Raw genomic sequence first — 12,663 nt, 5'->3', positions numbered from 1 at the left:
CACTAATTTTACAACTAAACAAGGGCTAATGCTATATCCATACATATCAATTATTTATTAACTTGAGAAAGGCCTACGACTCGAATATGTGGGAAACAAAATTTGAAATACCGAAAAAAGTTATTTAAACTAATTAACATACATTTAAATGAATCTAAAAGTAATAAATTTTTCTTCACGAACTTTGAGATTAGTCTGAAACAGAGAGAGAGATGCGTTGACGCCCTTATTATTATACTGAGCATCTAGGCTAGTAACACATGAAGGCAAAATTTGTATGTGATGTCTTGTACTTTCAAGTCGAGTTGCCATATTACTCGATTTAACGGATATCTTCCAATTAAAGCCTTAATTTACAACAGTGAAAACAGAATGAATCCTTTTTCTATGACTTTTATAAGGAGATCTGTCCGACATTGGATCTCATCATAAATTTTTGTAAAAGTATCGTCGATCTTGCTTCTCGATGTATTCTATCTCGTCTCGAGAATGAACTATATCATGTGGGACGTACCCTTCGCCACAAAATTAAGATTTCTTGTTCAAAGTAATTCTACTTAAGGAACGTCTAAGACGATTTTTCGTTTCTTTTATTTTTTTTATTAAAATGTAAATCTCCAAACCTAATCATAAGAACAGAAACACGACTAAATGTAGAATGTTACACATGTTGATTGGGGTGTGCAACGATAAAGATGAAATCTTTCAGTTTAACGCCCCACGAATATCTCTTTTAGGCTTTGATGAAAGGATGATTAAGGTAAATGAAATGATATTATGAGATGAAGCGGAAATACCACATGAGAATCAACGAACACGTTGTTCCCCCATCACAAATTTATTTATTTAATGTCCTACGATTATGCCCATTATGCTAAGTCATCATGAGCTAATATATTCGGTAGTCGAGCTAGGGACCATCATATACCAAATGTAAGCGCTTTGCCGCTGTGCCGTCTGCTCATCTTTTCAGCACCTTCAGCTGTTCTAATATCTAACACGGACATGTGGTGAACGTGATCCTGAGTTCGATTTACGGATGGGAGAGCATTGGAAGTCAAAAATAAAGCAAGTTTATTATGATAACTGTTTTCAAGAAACATATGAGCTTTTCCAAACGAATAAAATCTCCCCCGTTCAATTTCAATGAGAGAGCTTTCAAAATGAAAACATATTTAGTGTTCAGGTTCGATTCTCGATGAGAAAGCACTGACTATTTTAAGACATTAAGTATGCGCTTCGCTATTCAATACATAACGAAAAGACGAAAATCAATCAATCAATCGAGAAGCTTCGAGCTTGATATTCAATCAATTGGGAAGCTTCGAACGTGATAGACGTCCAAGAGTATGAGCATAGTAACAACGTTCGCTTGCGTTCTTCGCAGGAGGGAGTGAAGTGAAGGGGTTTGGGGGGTTCAAATCCATAACGAAAAGACAAAAATCAATCAATCAATCAATTGGAAAGCTTCGACCATGATAACTAATAGAACTCTCATCCGTCCAAGAGCATTTAGCTATTCAATACATAACGAAAAGCAAAAATCAATCAATCAATCAATTGGGAAGCTTCGCCGTCCAAGAGTATGAACATAGTAACAACGTTCCCTTACGTTCTTCGCAGGAGGAAGTGGAGGGGGTTTGGGGGTTCAAATTCATAACGAAAAGACAAAAATCAATCAATCAATCCATTGGGAAGCTTAGATCATGATAACTAATAGGACTCTGACCCGGCCAACAGTATGAGCATCCAAGACTATGAAGGCCAAGAGCATCTAGCTATTCAATACATAACGAAAAGCAAAAATCAATCAATCAATCATGAAGCTTCGATCATGATAACTGATAGGCCTATGATCCCTCCAAGAGTATGACCACCCAAGACGATAAAGCCATCCAAGACTATCATCATAACAACAAACTGTTCTCATACACGTTCAGATAAACCAAAATTTTCCCACGCACTTCTCTGGTAGCCGTAAAAGGCTATGACCATAGCAACTAAAGGCTTGTCGAAACTTGCCTCCCAATTCCAGGAAATGACACCGAATTCTAGGAAAACAAGATAATTTTTTGCTGACTCGGCCTTCTATACGCGGGGACATCTACTCCTGTCCTGTTTTACCAGTCTGCCTAGCCTACGACTCCGACATTTGTAATGAGGGGACCGCCAAGCTACTCGACGTTTGGACGTCGTTTCACCTTGTTTTCGCCACCTGTTGAAAACACTCACCGCAGCACTCCTCGAACACAGGACAAGTCATGCAGTTTCCGAAATGCTCGTTCCGAGCCTCCGGACCATTGCAATCTGCCCTCGGTCAATCTCAGATGGATCGCGCTCCTCCCTCATTCTACACACGCCCAGCACGCTCACTGGTACTATATGCACCGTACGTATGTCTGACTAGCAAGCATTCCTCGTCAGGTGACACTCCTCTCGCCTGGACGGGTTTATATCGATAGTAAGTAGGTGATCATAATGTTCTGGCTGGTCAGTGTATATGCCACAGTCTATTAAGATTCATGAACGCAAAGGACATATACATTTCTCCTTGCTATCTCCTTTAGTTTGGTCCAATTTCTTTAAATATTTTGTTCACAACGAATTATTAAAGTGTATTTTCAAATGAATACTTTCCCAAAATTGTGACGTCACTATATTGTTACCATACCAGGAATAGCCACTAAAATGCTCCAAATTGTGGAAATGTCCCTGCCAAAAATTATCTTTTTACTGTGTGTGGTTGCTGTGGTACAGGCATTTTTAACTCACCCATTAGTGTTTACTACGTAAATTAGAGGTGAAACAGTGACGTCATATATATTGAAAATTGCCCAAGGATACCAAGGTGGCATCAATCGGAATCTGAAAAAGGACATTCTATTTTATAATAAAAAGCAAAGAAAAAACTTTATACCACATGGTACGGTCCCCCCCCCCCTACCCAAATCTGCCCGACTAATATGTAAGATAGTGAAACAGTTGGACGTGGAAGCAGAAGTTACAGACACGGGAAAAGTTAAGGGTGCAACAAATATTGGTTCTGGTCACTTGGTTTAAAGCAGGTATTTTAAAAGATACAATTTGGAGTTGAAATTAAATGTACTCTTTCAAGTCATTTTACATATGTACTCAAGAAACATTGGTAGCATATTCCAGAATTTGATTTTGTGAAGCAAATACTGGTACATAAGATTTCAATTTCCAACATATTTCTCCACACAGTGCAGGATTCTCCAGGAAAAGATATATTTAAAAGTATATTGTTATTTTACTGCAATTGCTCATGTGTAAGTAAAAGCACTGGCTTTCATTTAAAACAAGTATCGGACCAAGTATCCCTTGCCGGGGCCCCACCCTCAACTTTTTTGTATATAAATTTTTAATCCTTATGTAAGTATTTACAACATAACAAAAAGAACCACGAAATTCGGGCCTATATCAGGTCCACGTCACTGAGTATTCCCACAGACACCAGAAACATAACTGTAGATCTTACTAGGTCCAGAAGGCCCCCAATACCATATGGGCTCCTTCCCGAAGGTTACAGTAATCGACAACAGAAATAGCATTTAGAAAACATGGCACATTCATCATTTCCCATTATGATGCTCATTATAGTCTGAATTTACAACAGAGCAAAAAGAATGGGGCCTCTTTTCTACATTACAATAATTGAATTTATATTATCAGTTGGGCTGGGATAATTATACATTTTGCATATTGCAAATGTAAATACATAGGCCCTATTTAAGGATTTTTAACGTAAAATGAATATTTCGGTTATTTATGTTGCTGTTACAACTAAGCGCTAAATTTGTCGAACCAAAATAGTTATTGTCTATATTGTCTTTCCGTCAGTTGAAAGTAGTAGAAATTAAATGACTTTGTGGGAGACAATGAGCTATCATGTTTGCTTTTGGTCGACTGACCTCATTGACAACTATTCACTCTGTAATTTGTATTCCATAAACAAAATACGGGATATTTTAGCGCTTCGGCAAACGTTTTTGGGACACGGAGACAAAACTCTGAGAAAGGGACCATCCCATATTTTACGGGATGTGTATGATTTCTATTCTGGGGTCCGTAAACTGCTCTTTCAACCGGACCACCGGGGGGCCGAGTCCGACACCGTTTGAAACTAATGAACAATCTACAGTTTGGAATAGACAGATATATTCTCTTTATTACAGCACAGCTTCGCGCGTCGCGGTATATCCTGTCATTAGACGGCTCCCGCAGAGTATGTACGGTTCTTTACCTCCAAGTAATACAGCCTTGCATTATATTACTAGTAGGTTCAGAAAGTTCATCCTTCCCTCAGACGTCCAACGATCCAAGGAAAGCGCAATCTACTTTACCGTAACGGTCCAGATTCGGACGGTTACACCTTTGAGAAAACCTAAAATGTAGTAAAGAAAATAGGTGAGAGCATCACCCACTTTCACGTATTTGTTGCATTAAATATGACACTCTCGTTTTACTGAAGTCATGCTTTCTGGAAATAGAACAAATAATCGTAAATACTTTAGGTGCCATTTATTGGTAATAACTAAAGATACCTGAAACACTGTATAAAATTACAAAGTTACCTTGCCCCAATATAATAGTCGGTTCGTAGAATCAATTCGAAATTTCATGCAAGAACAGTCTCAGTCCGATGAAACACGCGAACGTTCGTGATCACACGGTGTGAGTCCTTTCATTTTCTGTATCTGACGAATCTTTTCACAATAATCGTTCTTTTCGTCACACATGACAAACTACAAAACGTTTCTTTCGAAGAAACATGATAATTGGATTATTTCAAGTTCAGTTCGAAGAAAATCGAATAATAAAGTGATTTTGATGGAGATTTGTCTATCACACGACTTTTCTTAACATAGTTAGCCTGCCGAATGCTTTGTTCATCAAAAATTATCTCGTATATTTTGTCACGAAGTGCGTTGGGGTATAGTTTTACTTTAGTAATAGCTGATGAAGCACTTGCAAAATATACTAATATATTAATCACCACTTTTGTAAATGACTTGTAAAATATTAAGTATAACTTCAACTTTTTGAAGATGTTGCGTAGTTTATATCTTGAATTGATGTATGGTTGCGAGACTTATTTACATTCAACAAAATTCACACGTATTTCTCTTAACTGTCCAATTGCTTTTCTTCTACTCCTCTTCCTATCAGTACTACCAGGTGGCAGCACAATCAATGGAAGGCACACAAAAGACGAACTGTACGAATTCAAATGAACGTCACCAAAGTACACTAACGCAGAATTGGCGTTGAATGAAAAAATATATCAAGCATAAATTTCGAGTAGTTACACCTTAGCTACTAGCAAAATTGACGTGAGAACGCGGGCGTCTGAACACCAGCAGCCTTTGATGAAGATGGATGTCTGAGAATGAAGTTTCGTAAGAAAAGAAGAGCAAACAAAAGAATAATCTTCTTTTACTTCTGGATACTAAAAAGTGATTATTGTGAGATATTGATCACTGTTTAATCTTCTTCATAACATTAAAATGATGGCATTACCGTGACTGAATGAGCTATCTTCATTCATAATAGTAAATATATCCGCGTTTCACACATCGTTTTCCAAAAATCGTCGTGTTCGTATCGCGCAACAAGGCCTAAAGTTCAGTTAGTGTAAAATGCTGTGTTAATTATTTATCATTTATCAAAAACAAAAAAAGAAAGAAAAAGAAAAAAATAATAGTTATTGTGAGGTAAATTTTTTGTTTAATAATTCTACATTCTAAATCTATATTGTTTTATATGAGTGTTATGTAGTGCAGTGAAGTGGTGTTAAAATCTTATGCTTCACCTCAATTGTTCTGTATTGTTCGCTATATTCTATATTGTTTATTTTGGTTATTTATATGTCTACTACATATAATAAAAACATTTTATGTATCTTATAGTATTCTTTTCTATTTTCCTTTGTAGAATAACAATCGACTTGAATTTTCCCACTCCCTCCATAATTAATTTTATCATTTCGCTTTTCTTTATGCAGATTGTTCTAATGTACCTTCAATGAAAAATATCTAGACCAGTGGTTCTCAACCTAATTCTTATCACGACCTCCATTTTATCACACCCTCTTGCCAGCGACCGCCTTATAATTTCTGGTTTGTAATAAGCTTGTGTGAGATTTTTAATATACCTATTGCGGAGATCTCACGATATCCATCTATTTCTATAATAGTAGAATCCATTTTTTGTGTATAATGGATACAGTAACTTTCCTAAAACCGAATGGATTAAAACCAAATTTGGTCAGTTCATTTATATTACAAATATCATTCCGATCCGCCATACTGTTCAAAATGGAGGCCGTTTGAAAATTTTAGAACTTCATAACTCCCTTAATTTTGGGTCATATATTAAAAAATAAAGTTTTTTTCTAAATTTGCTTTAAAAAACATGGGCAGTTGGTAAAAAAAAAGTTATTGAGTATTTTAAATCACATGATAATGTGCGTCACGAATGTTGAACTGGACATTAGCGCTCTACTGAAATCTCACTATGCCCAGGTATTTAATTAGTTTTCAATTTTAATTGTTGCATTTGTATTTTTCTGGTATTTCAATATGCAGCTCTCATTAGTTTCATGTCGCACTTCTTTCATTTAAATTGATTTTTTAAACAACTCTGCATCTGTTGAAAATGTTTAGTAAACCTATTTTTTGTTACTCTTGACAGTATATATAAAAATAAAAATACGCTTATCAAAATAATATAAAATTCAAAATAATATTTAAAAATAATTCCCGGTGTTATTCTAATTGTATTTATCTCTTCCGCTTATATTCGCGACCCCCAGGTTGTGAAACCCTGCTCTAGACAACAATGACCAACCTCAGCAGTCGATATATTTAATTCAAACTTCATCTACTCCTTAACTGAGCCTAATTTACGATGATATTTGCATTGAAAATGAACAAAATCAACTATATGGAAGTTTTCTCTTCCGAATATTTCTTTACGCACACTGTAAAAAATCGTTGTGTTATTTCAACGACATGCCTATGTGATAACGCGATTGTATAACACAAAAATGTGGTTAGAACAACTCACTCTCCATTTGGAGTTGTGTGTCAGATGCCGGTAGCTGAAATGACACACAGCCTGTATTTTGAATTAACACAAGTGTACATGCAATCTTCGGTGTTGTTTTCTGCGTGATTGCCAAATATGTTGGACATCAAATTATAAAGGCTTATGAACTGAAGTTACAGAAAATACAGTAGAAAGAAATACTTAAACAAATTCAGGTATACACAAAATTTCAACATGCAAACCGCACGATGTGTTCTCAATTGTTTGATATAATAATGTTTCTGAAGAAATATGCCAACAGCGCGAAGCAACGCCGTATTACTGTGTCACTCCTACACTGCACTAGAGCTCACCAGTCAACACTGGGGACTGTTTCAAAAATGGAGGAAAGCAAGTAGAAACACGATTAAGAAGCAATCATATTATAAGGATATAGGTAAGCGTTTCCTGTCGTTCTTGAATAAGATATTAGTGAAGATTGTGTTTCGAATAATAAAAAGAATCACAAAAATGAGTGAGAGAACGACAAAAAAAAGTTTTGAAGATTTTTCTAATGAAGTGTTCTGTAGTTTACTATTCTTACTTTAAATTAGAATTAAACTTTGCAATTCTTTTCGTTAAGTTTGTTCTTTTCGTTATTTCCGAACGCGATGAATTGGTTGTCAGTATTCAAAGACGGTGAACAACCATAAGCGTAAGCATGCACAACAGAAACTTTTCCAACACAGAAAAAGGGTTACATCAACACCGCACATGGGGTTATTTCAACACCGAAATAGGTGTCGTAGTAACACAGAAGTGGAGTCGAACTAACCAAGAACGGTGTTAATCTGGTGGTCTAAACTTGAATTTTGACACAGGTGGTGTTGAATTAACACCAAAACTGTGTCAGTTAAATAGCTTTGACCTTGAATAATGTCACAGATGGTGTGTTGAAATAATAAGAAAATGGTGTTGAAATAACACAGGGACCGTGTTATATTGAAACTTGACATGGAGTGATATTAACACAAAATAATTAACAGTTCACACACTGTGTTACTTTCTTCGTATTGGTGCCACACCACCTAAAGTAACACTCAACACTTTTCCCCACACTACCGACTCTAACATGGTGTCGAATCAACACCGAAAATATTAACACAGATCCGAATTTAACATCACTGAACACCGGTTGTGTGTTAAAAACTGAACACACACCCTGTGTCAACTAAAACTGATATTCTTTATTTTATTCACTTGAATCTCAACATACTTTTCTGTTATTAACTTATTAATTCAAGTAGATACGTCTGCATGATCATCAGCCATCATATAATGAGAGATTAAACGTCAAGTTTCTGAGCTACGCAGAGTCGCATTGCAGTAGTGTTTATTTAGTTTGTCTTATGGTAACCCTAGCTGTTGGTGAAATCGAAAATGAAGTTTGCTTACGTGCTGTATATTCGATTTGTGGTCTCCTTATCTTACTGTTTTATAAATACTACGGTAAATTGTAACTCTTGCAATATTCTGGTACATAACATACTTGTACAGTACAATGAAAGCAGGTTAGCATTCAAATTATAACCTCTCATTTGGGCTGTCTGCAGCCACCTTCCTGCCAATTTTCCGATTTCTTGTCGAACCACATCTTGTCTTTAGATGCAAAGAAGTCAGTCGGTGCGTTTCCACCTTCTGCTGGTTGGTGAAGTATTGTGATTTCAGGAAGTTCGTCATAAATCAAAACAGGGGCAAGGTCAGGACCATATTTCGGGGTGGTATCAGTACGATGTCATCAAGTTTCTGAATTCTTTGTTGCGTTGTTTGAGCCGAATTTGGCTTTTTGTTATCTTGTTGCGGCAAGTTGCGCTTTCAGTTAACCAGTGCAGTATATTTTTGACTTAGACTGGCATACATCCGTTCGAACTGTTTGTAATAAAGGTCGGTATTCAGGTACGACCGTTAGGAGCAAATTCGAAGTGATACGTCCTTGTATTTCTACCACACGCAGAACATGATTTTAGGCCCGAAACGGCACTGTTTGACAACTGATTTTGACAGTTGGCCCTTGGTCAACCACTGTTTTAGCACATACGAATTTCGTAAAACACCACTTTTCGTCGTGTGAGAGAATCCGGTTCAGGAAACGCATATCACGCGGAGTTTGCAGCAGTTGTCTGCACATGTTCACTCTCCTTTGGGTCTGAGGATCAACTCATGTAACACAATCCTGCAGCTTCTATTGTTTTTTCCGAGTTCGTGAAGGTGCCGAACTGCAATGGGCTGGGACATGCCGAGTTGGTTTGTCAATTGTCGTTGCTCGAGTTCAAAGTGCCCGAGTTTGTCCAAGTTCGAACTCATACAATAAGAGTTCATATGTCAAACGTTGTTGAGCACTCGTCATCACTGCCACTAAAAACTGAAGATACTGACAGAGTGGCGGCCTCCTCGTTAAATAATTCGTTTGTCACACTACCTTTTGGGTCTGTTTGATCTTGTACTTACCTTCGACCACGGCATATACACTCCCATGCTGTGTGGGTTATGGAATCATTGCAAGACTTATGAATGTACCTTATAGTTTACCTCACCAGAAAGAACTATACAATCATGTTTAAGAAACTTACTTCCCAGAAACTCTGTCTTTATTCCTGCGTAAATTGTATACTGTATTCTTAATGTTTTCTAGTTTTTACTCGTTAGAATATGCACCAAAATTTAGCATCTGTAATGCACCGAAAAAGAAGTGGATTTTCAAAGTTTTAAAAAATATACTAAGTTTCTGCTTAGCCGAATTGTTAGCGCGTTTGTGTGTATGGTTGCTGGTTCTATTTTTCGCTGTTGACCCAACATCAATTGAAGAGTTAGACTTAAGAGAAACAAACTCCAGAAAGCCAGAAATGTGGCACACAGGATTCAATGCGCTGATTACGCATCACCCAATTCAATGTATGCTTTCTGATCGGCCATATACTTGCATCGAGTAAGTACTTCTTTCTCTCTGCTAACTACTTCCATCAGTATTTCAGCATCAATTGTAAAGTTATACTTAAGAGAAACCAACTTATGAAAGCCAGAAATATGGCACATAGGAGCCGATGCGCTGATTACCCATCACCCAATTCAACGTATGCTTTCTGATTGACCATACACTTGAATCGACTAAGTACTTCTTTCTCTCTGCAGCTAAAGAAAAGTGAAAAATATATATATTTATTACGCACTAGTGATTGGTCGTTCATGAACGAACTGACTGTTTTAGACGGCACATTCATGTGAACTAGTAACGAAATAGTACGTTTATTTTGAAGTTCTCGTTCAAAGTAACTACCGCGACTCCACCACCATAGACAGTTCTTTGCTCGTATCGTAGTGATGCACGGCTTGCAGCACCGCCCAAGACCTCGACACTGAAGTGGCCAATAAGCGTATTCAGAATTACCATATCCTCTTTCACGCTATCATGCCATCTTCATAAAAAGTAAAACAAGTGGCTGGGTAGATTTTCTCCCACACTGAAATTGTCGAGTTTTCTAACAATGAAAAAAATGGTACGTTGAAATAAATAATACATCTCGATTGTCACAAATAGTGGTATTTATCGACCACAAAGGAAGTGTCTAATAGGAGAACAAAACTCGGAAGGCGTCGAATGCTAATACTGCGCAGGAACAAGCTATAATTTGGCCAGCAATATCAGTGGATGAATATAAAGGAAATTGACTTCATTAGCTGTTTAAATTTGCGAGTGCGCGGGTGACGGGTAAGATTAAATGTACTTCCACCTTTGTATTACAATTGCTTCAAGCGGCAATTATATGTAACTATCTCGTCCCCCAAGACTTTAAAATAGTTTCAAACTTAACTTTTCATTTCTAGAACTGGTAGATATAGGTTAAATGATAGAAGACTAACTGAACACACTTAATAAACACAATAGCCGTACGTAGTAGGCTATACAAATAGCCTACAGGATGCCAGTAAAATTGTACCTGTGTATTGTAATTTTTAGCACTTTACTCAGCAAGTTGTTTTAGCACAGCGGCAAATTCAACAGTTAGACCCAGAGAAACAACGCATTGTCATTTTCCCCCTACACTGACCTAACAAGGACACACTAACAAGAACATACAGAGAAAGAGAGACAGATAGACAGACACAATTATAGAACTCTTTGTTATGAAAATGTTCCGTGAGTTGGTTTCCTGAAGGAGGGAAATCTTACGAATACTGAATGTTGTTGCTATTTCAGGGATAGTAACTGTCCATTCAATACCGACTGTATTTCAGACAATGTACATATATATATATATATATATATATATATATATATATATATATATATTTTTAAGAGTACAAGGGCGCCGGGTTTAAAAATCGGTGAGAGTGTTGTCAAAGTTCACGACTATGGAATCTCAGGGTACGAAATACCACTCAAGACTGCTTTTATTTTCTTTTTTGTTTTTGCTTGGTGCTGAGCATCCCCATAGAAATTCTGGGAAGTGCTCGAGTACCGGATCAGTGCTGAAATCAATGCCCCTTGATGAGCATATTTCTGTAGATTTTCGTCGATAAATGATGATGTGACTTGTTTCAAACTTCGGTTACCTGCGCACTTCCGCATTTTATCAACCATTCCCAAGCCTTTCACAAATAGCTCTGATATTTTTAACCTGTTTTTCTCTTTTATAAATGTTGCTTTCTTTCAAGGTAGAAAACTTTTTTCTTCTTTAGTTTTTTATCTATTTTGAATTAAACACCCGAACACAAAAATAGAGTGACCAAGATTTCTTCAAGAAAAGTTTGTCCGGGGGAGCAAATCAAAATATGAGGAGAATGTGATCAGAAAAAAGTGACATGTAATCATAATTTATCTTATCTCCGGGGGGTTGCTAACTCTGGAAGAATTGCCCACAGGAACTATAAAAAAAATTTAAAAAAAAACACTGAAGGTGACCCAAAACCTTAAAATGTCTTCAAGATTATTCAAAAGCAAGAATGGAAAAGTACAGCATTAAACTGCTCAGTAGCTCAACATTCAGGTATTTTCATTTTCTGGCAGCAATCGAACCTTGAAACAAAATGTATTGGAATGAAAATTTTAAAAAGTGGTTCTGTATCTTCTCGGCTTCTTTCTTATTTTAGCAACGATTCGTTTTGAATTTTAATATACGGCTTGAATGATGTGGTTGTCAGTATTCTTGTTCTTCGTATTGTGAGAAAAGCTATAAATATATAACTTAATCTGTAGACTTCGCAACGCTAAGACTCGGTAACATAATGTTACTTAGTCTTTTAATCCTGATCATTTACAAACAGACCTACGATCAAAAAACAAATAGGAAGCATATATGTGTGTCATCTATTATAAACCATGGGAACTCAATGAAGAAACAGTTTCTTTTTCGTAACACAAAGACGCGTGAATGGTAAAACCACTCCAATCAAATTTGACAATAGTTCAGAAATGAACTGGGATCTTTGAAGAATCCTCTGCCGGAGCAAATGAGCTAGTTCCAGCAAAGGACTGGTTCGTCACATCACTACGCCACACTTTTGTGTACTGAAGTAAATACAGTACTATACTAAAATTCACTGAAGAGCTCTAGT

General features: G+C 36.7%; 1 protein-coding gene across 2 annotated transcripts in view; it reads left to right on the top strand.

The window, feature by feature from the left end:
• The window catches only part of CAHbeta (carbonic anhydrase beta), a 197,355-nt gene that overhangs the window by 137,400 nt on the left and 47,292 nt on the right, over positions 1–12,663 (top strand). The gene's annotated exons all lie outside the window — the stretch shown is intronic.

The sequence above is a fragment of the Thermobia domestica genome, chromosome 8 (assembly GCF_964235325.1).
Source record: "Thermobia domestica chromosome 8, izTheDome1.hap1.1, whole genome shotgun sequence".
NCBI lineage: Eukaryota > Metazoa > Arthropoda > Insecta > Zygentoma > Lepismatidae > Thermobia > Thermobia domestica.
This window is presented reverse-complemented; position numbering and strand designations above follow the sequence as displayed.